The sequence below is a fragment of the Prunus mume genome, linkage group LG1 (assembly GCF_029339155.1).
Source record: "Prunus mume cultivar Tortuosa linkage group LG1, ASM2933915v1, whole genome shotgun sequence".
In the NCBI taxonomy this organism is placed as follows: Eukaryota; Viridiplantae; Streptophyta; class Magnoliopsida; order Rosales; family Rosaceae; genus Prunus; species Prunus mume.
Window position 1 is genome coordinate 4373644 of NC_142698.1, and position 12521 is coordinate 4386164.

At 41.1% G+C, this 12521-nt stretch overlaps 1 pseudogene; it reads left to right on the forward strand.

Annotated features, from left to right (window-relative positions):
• The first annotated feature begins 278 nt into the window (after nt 1–278).
• Nucleotides 279–3037, forward strand: LOC148920782 (uncharacterized; annotated as a pseudogene).
• Nucleotides 3038–12521: the final 9484 nt, after the last annotated feature.

The window sequence follows — 12521 nt, forward strand, 5'->3', positions numbered from 1 at the left end:
GAATCCGTTACCCCTCAGGCCAAACCCATGGAAGACCTCGAACTCATCTGCCTTCATGACGACTTCCCGGATCGGCAAGTATAGATCGGTACCTCCCTTCTCCCTGACCTTTTCTATGCCCTTATAGCCTTTCTCTGCCTCAACTCCGAGGTCTTCACTTGGTCCTACAACGATATGCCAAGCATATCGCCTGATCTCATCTCCCACCGACTCAGATCAACCTCGCGTCGACCCGTTATGAGAAGCTTCGCGTCTATGACCCAAAACGATACGAGGCCATGAAAGTGGAGGTGGAGAAACTCCGAAGTATCAGTTTTATCAAGGAGGTGGACTACCCTACGTGGCTAGTCAACGTGGTAATGATGCGTAAACCGAAGAAAGGTTGGCGAATGTGTGTCGACTACACCAACCTGAATCAAGCCTATTCGAAGGATAGCTTCCCTCTCCTCTGAATTGACCAACTTGTGGATGCTACAGCGGGCCACGCCCTTCTCAGCTTCATGGATGCCTACTTCGGCTACAACTAGATCTTCATGCACCCTGATGACCAGGGCCACACATCTTTCATCACTGATCGAGGCCACTATTGTTATAAGGTGATGCCCTTCGGCCTAAAAATGTCGGAGCTACGTATCAGAGCCTTATGAACAACCTCTTCGTCCTGTTGATTGGCCATACCATGGAAGTGTATGTTGATGACATGCTAGTCAAAAGTCGTACTGTGACCAACACATCCCCAACCTATCTACTATGTTTGAGGTGCTGAAGCGACACAACATGAGACTTAACCCCCCGAAGTTTGCCTTTGGTGTTGCCTCAGGCAAATTCCTCGGCTTCGTGATTAGCCAGCGTGGCATCGAAGCCAACCCATAAAAAATTCAGGCCATCTTAGACATGGAAGTGCCCAAGACGGTCAAGGACATCTAAAGCCTTAAGGGACATGTCATAGCCTTAACTAGGTTCATCTCCAAGGCCATTGATTGCTGCACCTCCTTCTTCAAAGCCTTTAAAGGAAATAAACGCAACATCACCTGGACCCTAGAATGTGATAAGGCTTTCACTGACCTCAAGGCGTACATGAGCAAGGTGCCCCTCTTATCCACACCTGAGCCTAGTGAAACCCTAATGATCTACCTTTTAGTCTCCCACACAGTAGTTAGCTCCGTGTTAATCCGATTGCACGAAGGTGCTGAGCATCCAGATACACTACGTCAATAAGGCATTGCAGGATCTGGACATAGAGAACGGCTTTTGCCTTGGTCACTTCGGCGACGCCTTCAACCTTACTTCCATGCCCATATGATTCATGTTCTCACCAACCAGCCTTACGATAGGTATTACAGAAGCCGAGACATCTGGCAGATTGGAAGTATGGACTTATTATGATGCTGAACTAATTTGTCTCGGATTTTATATGAACTTAATTGGTCGCAGATGTATATAAGACCAAAACTCCAATTTTATATGGATGTTTATATGAATTTCTCTTTAAATTTGAGCTGATTTCAGGAGCAGAACTCCAATTGTACAAACAATTTAGATTCTTAGACAAGTTGTTTTTGGTTTTTAGGTCAAGGAGATTGTTCAAAGACTTTGTCAAAGCAGAGGGATACTCGTGGTCCAACTGTGGGGCTTGGTACTTGTTCTGTGGTTAATAAGTTACAAACACTGATTCCGGTGCGATTTAATCTAGGATAGAAATTGGTGGCAACTATGGAGATCCAAAATATGTTTGTCAATGAGATTGGGTTAATTACTCGAGCAAACGCTCCACTAAATGTAAACGGGTGGAAGAAAGTAACCTTGGAGCAAAAGATGGATCTGGCGAAAGCACTGAAGGTCAGCACTTACATTCTTTAATTTTTACTTTAGACAACACTGATGGATATGGATATACCTTCTTTTTTTGGGTTATTGTTGCAGATGATTTTTATGTTTAGCATATAACGAGATATTGTTTATATTTAAATGATAATCCAATATTTTTTTTCATGGTTAATTGTTAGTTTAAGTTTGATGTCGACCTCGAGGATCCGAATATTTGGGAGTTTATTGATGACCATATGAGCAGGAGTTAATGGAGAATGGAAAGCAAAGCTCCATAAGCACTTTAAGGAACATGCTCATGACCTTGAGCTTGCACGGGCCACACCTCCCACTAACGAGGTCTTTGTAACTCATAGGAAAATAAAGGAGTGGCATTGGTTAATTGATAACTTGTACACAGATGAGAAATACCAGGTATCTTAATTAATTAGGTACTATTGTGGCTCATTGATTATGATCATTTTGTTATTTATTAGTTAGAAGGAATATGACAAATTATCTGTGCTTTTATTAAAGAAAAGGTGCAAAGCCAATGCTAATAACAAGAAAAAGCAAGAATATGAACACACAGGAGGTTCACGCCCTTTCCTGAAACATAAGGAAGCAGCTGAGAAGGTAATTAGTAAATTCTTTACATTTAATGTTATTCCTACTAAGTTCATGTAGTCCTCCTTTGTTAGTTATTGGAAAAGGAAAAGCATTAAAGTAAAGGTGAATGTGATATTTGTTGAATAATCTGAATAGCATGGCAGGAAGTAAGAATATCAATGGGTTTGACTGAAATTAGGTGAAGTGGTACTGCGTGGAAGCAAAATATATTAATAAAATGACCCCTTGTGATTTCTTGTTGTCTTGATCATATTAGACCCTTTTTATTTCTTAAACTCATTTGGTTTTTTTTTTCTTGGGAAAATGTAGGAGGGTCAACATGTTACACTTATCGACAATTGGAACAACATGCATATGCACAGGGATAATGACGTATGGATCAACGAAGCAGCTGAGAATAAGGGGGTAAATGATAAATTTTCCTATTTTAAATGATAAATTTTCCTATACTTTTAGTAAGCTACATGTTCAACTTATTTTTTTTCTTTTTTATGTTTGACTGACAATGCCAAAGTTAGACAATTTTGCTCCAACCTCAAGATACGTCTTTGTTTCACCTCCCCAGCCCACCCTCAATCCAATGGCCAAGTCGAAGCTGTGAACAAAATCATCAAGAAAACCCTGAAGACCAAACTTGACAAAGCCAAAGGGTGCTGGCCAGAATTACTCCCAGAGGTTCTCTGGTCCTACCGCACCACCTTCCGTACCTTCATAGGGGAGACGCATTTCTCTCTTTCCTTTGGTACCTATAGTCGTGGCCCCGGTAGAGATTGCCCAGCCCACATACCGAGCCTCCACCTATGACGCTAAAGCCAACTACGGACAGTTGGCCTTGAACCTTTACCTAATCGAAGAACTTCGTGACTAGGCAAGCATGCACAATGCCTCTTATGAACAACATGTCACCAAAAACTCTACCGAAGGTACCTTGGGACCCACATGGGAAGGCCCTTGTGAGGTCACCAAGGTCTGCCGCCTAAGCACCTATCAGCTCCGTGATCCCAATGGCAAGACTCTACCTCTTCCATGGAACGCTGATCACCTTAAGTACTACCATAAGTGATCACGGGACGCTTTTTACTTAGTGTCCAAGTAAGATTTCCTGTTTCCTCATGCCTCGTCACTTATCTTTGGTCTCAGGTCTATGCTTTTGCCTTTCGACATCTATTTAATGATATGCCTGACTTCGGCTTATCTCTATCATCACATGTTATCATTTTTGCCAACCAAAGAAAATATGTCTAATATCATAGAAAATAAAGGCAACTTTGCCCCATGGCAAAGGCAAAATGTTTATACAAAACAAAAATAACACATCACTGTTCTAAAAATAGAAAAAATACATAAAGCAGGAAAAGCCCTCAAGCCTCGGCAGCAATACATCCACGGCAAGGCTCATGGGCGAGGACGGTCTCCTCAACTGGCAAGGCAACAGTAGTAGAATCGGCAACATGACTAACCGAAGGAGGCACACCACTTGTATCAAAGTTCATCTCAAGCGAAGGGTTGAACTTCACAAAGGTCTCCTCCCAAAGGTGAATCTGCTCATCCACCAATCGATCGAATATAACTGTTCAACTCCTCAAGTTGATGACTCACCGCTCGGCTCGGTAGAAGCTATCTCCTCGGCCTTCTTCTGTTCACCTTGGCTAGCGCCCGCTAAGACGCTAACCTCTCCTTCAGCTCATCCATCTCCCTTGCAAGGGCCGCTTCTGCAAAATCAAGGCATTCCTTTCTGGATAGCCTCTTGCGCCTCCACCATCTTACCCTTGTCCATCTCCTCGCGCCTCTTCATCCTTTCGATCTCCTTATCTGCCTTAGCTAGATTGATGTACATCTCGCCAAAGGCCTACAAAACAAAGCTTTGTCAGTTCAAGAAAAACCAACATAACAAATAAGAAATTTTTACAAAGACATAACTTACATAGGCAGACGTAAAGATCATCTTCTGCCGCCGCTTTGCAAAGAAGGAGGTCTGCATCCTGGCCAAGGCCTCGGAGTCACTCTTAACGCCTTCAAGGAAGACGTTGACTAAGGGCACCTCCTATCGGTGCATGGCCAGGCTCACCTTCTTCTTCTCGACGTAGCTCGCCGAAGTCAACCGCCTCCGTCCCCTCGCAAAGACCTCCTCCATACCAAAGGGAAGCTTGGCGGTGCTCGAAAATGAAAGGAAGCCTCGGCCCGTCCCTATCACACTATGATGAGCCTCCTCCAAAGCCTTTCTCTTCCCAGCCAAGGCTTAGGAGATAAGCCCCTCATCATCATCTTGAGGATGCTTTCCCGTAGCTGCCTGCCGCCTTCCTTCTTGACTCTTTTCGCCTGAGACGCCTTGTCCTTTTCTCTCTTCTCCTTCAGCCACCTCTACTTCTTTGCTTCATTAATGTGCACGACTACCTTCGTCGCTCCTTTTACAACACCTGCCACTTCACATCAAAAAACCGAGTTAGTCACAATCATAAAAAGCAAAGAAGATGAAGTAGAAGAAGACAAAAAATCACAATATCTCAAACACTTACTCCCTTGCAAGAGTCCCGACTCCAGAAGATTCTTCAGTGTGATTAAGTTTTGGTACTTCCGATCAGTCTCCGATAGCGGCGATCTCACCTTCCCAACTTCGTCTTCCTTCTCCTTTGAGATAGGCCTCCACTTCATCGAACTTGCAATAAAGTTTAGATACCACTTAAACCTTTGTACTCGGAATAGCAAACAACAATGGAGAACTAAGAGTGAAAACAGTTAAAACACAACAAAACAACAATCAGTCTTGAAGGAGGGGACCCAGGACCTATAGACTGGAAATAGCTAGGAACGTGTTTAGCAACAATCTTCCTCGACGGACACTCCCAGTCACCATAGGCCAGACACCACCTGTTCCTCCAAGATTTCTGAGAAGAAGGCAAGTGACTAATGAAGTAACCTCTCTCTTTCGCCTTTCGGGAATTGGCTTACACCCAGCCAAAATTGCCCTACTGCCTAGAAACTGAATAAAGATACATGAATTGCTCAAACATTGGCTCTCTCAATCCTGCCAACCACCAAGCAATATATACCCCATGTAGTAAAATCCAGAAGTTGGGATTATATTGCCCCAGGACATACCCTAGTTTGGCCAACATCATCTGCACCCACGGATGAAGTTGTAGTTTGAAGCCATGGTTATACATATCTGTAAAAATGAGCACACATCCCTCTAAAGGATATCTCACCACATCCGCCGCAGTTGGTAGCCTCAAACCCACGAAGGTGGGACACTATAATCTGATCGAATCTCTGCCAATTTTCCCTCTGTCAATGTATTCTTCCTCGACAATAGGACACCAACCTGTAGTTCCAAGCCCTTCAAGCGAAGCCACGACTATCTCCACGGACCACAGACCTCGATGGTCCTACCTGATTGCTCGAGCCCACCTCTGGTGTCTGAGGCATGACCAGAACCCGATCAACCACAACCTCTAACACACTATAATTCCTTTTTATATCCCTATATTCAGCCTCCTGAGAATCCACTGAAGGCTCCCCCTTCTCACCCTTGAGCCCTACCATCCTACTCTCTATCACACCTTCTACCACATACTCTAACTGAGAACTCTCACCTTCAGAACATACATACAAGCTTGGCTCATCACTTTCAGTATCTTCCCCACCAAAGGCAAGGGGTCCTGACTTTCTCTACCCGAGCTATTAGACATCTACAATATGCAGAAACAAGAAAAAGGAACTAATCCACATGCAAGAAGGATCGAAACACAAAAACGCGAAAAAGGATGGCACACCTACATGCTCTTTGCTCTATGAACGATATTAACAAGTTCATATCCATATTCAATATGTTCATCCCAATGTTCAACATATTCACACCAAACAAGACATTTCAATCCAAAAATCCAAGAGAAACGAGCTCTAACCTTGTTTGCACCACCACAGAACGGCTGCCAGAAATCACTTTGACCATTGTACCACCACAAAGGATCACGCCAGAAATCTCCTTTTCTCCTCCTCACTTTTCCCAAATTTTTCTCTCAAAAATCTCAAGTGTTTTACCTTCTTCACCCAAAGGTTCTATTTATAAGGACTCAAAGATACCGATACCTCGAGTTATGCAAAATGCTAGCACCATTTCACCTTCCCTCTTGAATTTCTTACACCTGCTCCAAAATTCAAATTAAAAAAAAAAGAAAAAAAAGAAAAAAAAAAGGGTGGTTGGAACAAGCCTTGCCGAATGGCAAGGTCCGTGCAGAAAGAAAGAGGGCTCATGAATAGTACCTACAAGCATCACCCCTATCGGCAGCCTCCCTTTGTGCCACAGGGCCTCCAATTTCTCAGTAACACCTTGCCGAAGGTACAAACTACACACCTTGCCTAGGGAATTTTTCAGCAACAAACTGCACTTCTCCTTTCAAATCGCGCTAAAGGTGGGCAATAAGGCTTCAAGATTTTCTTCCCAAATCAGCCTTGTCATTCGGCAGAGCCTCTGCTAAACTGTTGGGCTTGAAAACAAAGCAAATCCTTTCCAGATCACCCTGTGTTGCTGAACTGTTGGGCTCTAAAAAGAAAACTGTTGTACCGAAATCGGGTGTGCTCGTGGCCGCGACAGCGGGCCAAGGCTTCACAAACAATCCTCCCAACCACCCTTGCCGAACGATCGTGGAGATGAACGCTGCGGAGACTTGGTTACCAACGATGCACGAACGGTGCAAGGAGGACTCACTTCCCTTCTTCCAAAATCCCTCGCGCACGTCCTTTTGAAGCCCATGCCTAGCCTTCTGAAGCTTTACAAGCCCAGCTCAAATACTTGCTAAAACCTACTAGGCCCAGCCACACGCCAAAAGTCGATCCAAGCCGTGTCGTAAGCCCTAAGGGCTCACAAAAATTTCCCCCTTACTGAAGCTTGAGACAAACCCCAAGCCCACCACGCCTTCCCTTGCTGAAGCTTGAGCCAAGCCCTAAGCGCCACCATCATTCTTTGTCGAACGGTAGGGACTGCCAAAGGCCCAAAGGGCATGCAAAAAACCTTTTGGTGGCCACACCTCGTGCCTAAGCCCAAACCTACCTTAACTTCTTGCTGAACGACAAGGATCGTGCCCAGGGTCTAAAGGCCTCAAAATTTCCTCTTGATGACACTAAGGTCATGGCATAGGCCCTTCCCAGCTTCATGCCGAAGGCCCATCACTCTCTAGAAAGCTCTCGAAGGTTGGTAGCAATCTCTGGTACTTGAGCCATACCTTTATAGATTGGTGCACCTTCTAGCTTGTCAACTTGGGGACTAGGAATGCCCTACGGCTCTTACTGGATCAAGAATGCTCGGTCATGATTATATAAAAATCTCACAAGTTCCCAGCTTAGAAGCTTCTTCTTGGCCGCAAACTTAGGGGATGTTTACACCATAATCAACCGAGCAAATCCAATACTAAAACAACGGGCACCAAGGCTGACATGCTTTCTCCCTTGCTGAAGTACCCCAAAGGTACACATAGATAAAACCTTAGAAGAAGAGTGACGTCAACACCTTCTAACATGCCGAAAGAAGATACTCTTCTGAAGCTGCATCCACCTCTGAAGCTCTCGACTGCTAAACCTAATTTCCAGGGACAAGTGTCACCTCCACATCGGCTTGCACAAAGTCCCACATCGAAACTTTGTACAAAACTCCCATTTTCACTTCCCTATATATAGGGAACAGTGCCCAAGTAAAAAAGGAAACTATTTTCTCACCTTTACTGTTACTCTGCCAAAATTACCACACGTAGCTGACTTAAGCATCGGAGAGCCTTCTATAGGCACCACATCGGTATCCAAAGCTTGACGATTGCTTCTTCCTCATTGTCTTCTGCAGGTTCTCCAAATTTCGAAGGTCCTCACCTTCTCCCCTACTGAAGATCTAATACTCCCCTATCTAAGTTGACCCTTTCAAAAAGAGCATCAATAATGACTAAAGAATTTGGGATTGGATCGGGTAAGAGGATACACAGATTGGGCTCGAATCTTCAAGTGGAGACTAGTTCTCGCTCTACAAGTAGATATGGCAAAAACTATGTGATTGAAGATGAGATATACAATAAGCTCTCAGAAACTATGGAGAAACTTTGTGACATCGTTAAGCAACTACAAGCTAGGATTAATGATAGATCTAGGAAGAAGCGTAAACACAATAGTAAGTGCAATGGTAAGGGACCTCGGCTCCGACCTGATTCTTCTTATTCATATTCTGATGATTCTACAACTGATCACAGTGATAACTTACAAGGTAGTAATGATGGTGTGTATACTAGTCTTGAAGATATTGGTCATGGTCATTAGGTAGGTTTTAAACCTTTTGGTTGTTTTGTGTTTGGGTAATTTCAAAGGTCAGGAGTTAAGAAAATAAAGGGTTTAGCTATTATGTCTAGTTTATGAGTTGACGTAAAAGCGAGGTTTAATGGGTATAGTGGTTATGGTTATGTTTAATGTTGAGTTAATATTATGGCCTATAAATAGGCGGCGTATCCACCGTATGTAATGTGTGTGTCAACGGTATATCAAGTGTGTGTATCATGTGAGTATCAAGAGTATCAATCTTATTGAAGTTTGTTTCAAGTAAGTTTGTGTAGGAGCTTTGTGTAAACATCGGACTTCACATCTCCAAAATTATGTTATTTCTTTTGTCTGTTACATTGTATTTCCCCCTTCACATTTAGAGTGTATGAGCATAAAGCTAAATCCACCAATAAGTTGTATCAAAGCTGATTCGGTCATGAGGATTTGTATCACATATGTGGCGTTTGGAGCATGGTCTAATTTTTGAATAATTTTTGGCATGTAGCATGAAGGGTTGGTTGTGGTTATATATTTAAAGTGTGTTGGCATGATGAACCTGTTTTTTTTGTTGTTATTAAAAGGTTTTATCATGGGCTTGAGATGTGTAAGAAAAAAATGTTTTTTTGTGTGTTGGCTGTAAGTGAGAGGCATATTAATGCCAATGAAAAAGGCACATGGATGCTGAAGAAAGAGAGAAAGGCACGAGGATGCTGAAGGAAGAGAAAAAGGCACATGGATGCTTTGAAGGAAGAGAGAAAGGCACAAGGATGCCGAAGAGAAAAAAGGAACAATCTTTCTTTTGAAGATTGGGGCAAATGTGCACCCATAAGAAAAAAAAAAGGAAAAAAAATTGAGTGTTTTTGATTCATGAAGGAAAGTGTTTGGTTATTAATTACGTTCTCTCTTGCAGCCAGAAAGAGAAAAAGATGAGTATATCAGTCGTTGTGTCATTCAAGCCTATTTTGATTGAAGCTGCACGCAACCTTAATGTTGAACCACATTTTAATTTTGCAACCAAGGGACCGGCTTATGCAATGCAATTCATGTGTCAATGGAGGCCCACATCCAAATTTTTCAAGTAAATGGAAAAACACAAAGAAGGAGGATGAACACTTAGCGGCATATTTTTGTCTAAATTATTGGATTGAATAAGACATCATTAAAGTGCTCGATGTCAACTTTAATGCGTTGATGAATTTCAAGATTAAATGTGGAAAGCTGCAGGAAGATATTGAGACACTACAAGATCAAGTGATGGATTTAGAGCTAGAAATTGGAATGCTAACACAAGATGAAAATCCAGAAGAAAATGGTATTGGCCAGCCTCAAATTGTTGTGAACATAAGCGACATGGAAGAAGAGTAAGGGGGAAAATATCTATGTTAATAAGCTTTGAAATTACGGGAGAGATTGTTGGGGTAATTTCAAAGGTCAGGAGTTAAGAAAATAAAGAGTTAGAATATAAAGGGTTTAGCTATTATGTCTAGTTTATGAGTTGAAGTAAAAGTGAGGTTTAGTGGGTATAGTGGTTATGGTTATGTTTAATGTTGATAGGCGGCGTATCCACTGTATGTAATGTGTGTGTCAAGGGTGTATCAAGTGTGTGTATCAAGTGAGTATCAAGAGTATCAATCTTATTGAAGTTTGTTTCAAGTAAGTTTGTGTAGGAGCTCTGTGTAGCCTTCGGGCTTCACATCTCCAAAATTATGTTATTTCTATAGTCTGTTACATTGTATTTCCCCCTTCACATTTAGAGTGTATGAGCATAAAGCTAAATCCACTAATAACAACCAAAAATATTTTCATCGTGCGAAAACAATTTAAATATAGAACCACAACCAACGCTCCATGTTACATGCCAAAAATCATTTAAAAATTGGACCATGCTGACACAAGGTGAAAATCCAGAAGAAAATGGTATTGGCCAACCTCAAAGTATCGTGAACATAAGCGACATAGAAGAAGAGTAAAGGGGAAAATATCTATGTTAATAAGCTTTGAAATTACAAGAGAGATTGTTGGGGTAATTTTTTGTTTCAAATCAAAGATATGTGTGATCAAGAATATGATTTGTAACTTTGGTCAGATTCACCATACTTATGCCTAGTAAGTATGATTGTGATCACACACATTGCTCATCCATATATTAAGTAGTATATACACTTACCTAAAATTTTATGTAGGCTTTGGTATGAACGGATGCATATGTTTATGTTGCTTGTGGCAATTGTTCCTAAGACTTAAAGAGATGAAGAAGTACTTTTGTATGTTTTTGAAGGAAAGTGGAGGTACATGTCACTATATTTTGCTTATGAATCCCTTTTGCTTTTAAAAAGAAAATGTTGCATGGAATATGATATGTTTTTATGGTGATATATATTATGTACTTTGTAGAATTTTTAGTTGGGGTAGTCTTATATGTGGTAATTTTATTTGGGACATTTAATAAAAGTTTTATAAAAACTATATTAAATTAATAATAAAAAATAAAATAAAATAAAATATATTATTAATATTCAATAAAATATATATTTTTAGTTTTTTAAACAATTTAAAAAACCTCAAAATCAAAGTACTTGGCGACAAAATAATTCAATATTTGAGACAAAAACTTGGATGTAGATAGATTATCCCGACCAAAGCTTTTATTATAAGCAACCAAAAATATTGACATTAAATATAAACCAAGACCAAATTTTTATTTGGTTGCCAATAAACATAACTTCAACGACCAAACTTTTACACTTTTTGGAGACCCAAATTGTAGGACGCCAATGGTAAACTGCGACCAATATTTATTTGGTCGCCAATCCCTTGGACTTTCACTCCATTTATCAATTTTGCGCGCCAAAGAGGCAAGGGATCGATGACGAAATTATGAGAAATGGGCGACGAGAACTACTGGTTGCTTATGAGAATCAACAACCAAAATAGTTTTTTGTCATTGTTTCCAATATCTACGACGACCCTTCTATGAAGGCTAGATTGCGACGAAAGTTTCGTTGGCAATATTTATCAGCGACTAAAACCATACATTAGGCGACCAAACTAGGGTTTTTCCTTGTAGTGATCCACGTCAAAAAACCAAAAAATTTAGAATGTTGTCTTTGATAAATAATTAAAAATCAAAACAAAAACAGTGTATGTTCTACCATTAGGCTCAAGAACTAATTAAAGTAGCAAACAAAAACTATCTTTATATAAGCCAAAAGTTTCAATTTGCTAATTTCCCGATAAATCTTGAAGAATATTTAAATTTTCCATGGAAACAAAATTTGAGCAAGCAATGATTTCTCCACTGTATTAGTGTTTGAGCAAGCTCAGACCCTACAATCAATGTTTCTCACAAAGTTTGAGTAACCAAACATAGAAACTATAGGGTTAAAGCTCTTACCTTGAAAATCCAAGTATGTAGAAAGAGAGGGTTTTTATAATTGGGGGCATTTCCTAAAGATTTATGATATGTTGGAAGAAGAAGCCAACAGCGTTTTCCTCCAACCAAATCCAAGGGTATCGATGCAAAAATTGAGAGGAAGAGGAGGAGACGAGGCTTTGTTTTCATCGCTTCTTCACACACTGCTCTTCACGCTTTAATGCTTTGAGTCCAACTCTCCAAGTCTGTTTTCATTGTTAAGTGGGTTTTTACTTTTGTTTCAACCAAAAAAAAAAAGGCTAAGAGGGCCGGGTTCGAGCAATGCTTGAAACAGGCTCGCCAAGCCAGTCCATGTTGGGCTAGGTGGTCCATGTCTGGCTAAGGGCCGTCCTAGTCCATTATACCTAATTTTTGGATC